Raw genomic sequence first — 364 nt, forward strand, 5'->3', positions numbered from 1 at the left:
AAAGCTAGGGGGCGCCGGGAGAAGGGGTGAAGGGGGGGGAGACCCGGATGTAGGGGGCTAAGGGGGGATCCCCGGATGCCAGAGGTGAGCGGAGCGGAAGGACCCGGATGTCAGGGGCTAAGGGGAGATCCCCGGATGTCAGGGGGTGCATGGAGAAGGGAAGGACTCAGAGCTCGGGGGCCGAGAGACCCGGATGGAGGGGGCTAAGAGGGGGGTCCCCTGATGTCAGGGGCTAACGGGGGAGCAGAACCCGGATGTACGAGGCTAAGGGGGCAACCCCCCTGGGGGGATCCGGATGAAAGGGCTAAGGAACGCCTCGCTCCCCAAGGAGGGGGAGGGGCGCAGAACTGGATGGCGGGGGGGC

Source organism: Alligator sinensis, unplaced genomic scaffold, assembly GCF_000455745.1.
Source record: "Alligator sinensis unplaced genomic scaffold, ASM45574v1 scaffold137_1, whole genome shotgun sequence".
Lineage (NCBI taxonomy): Eukaryota > Metazoa > Chordata > Crocodylia > Alligatoridae > Alligator > Alligator sinensis.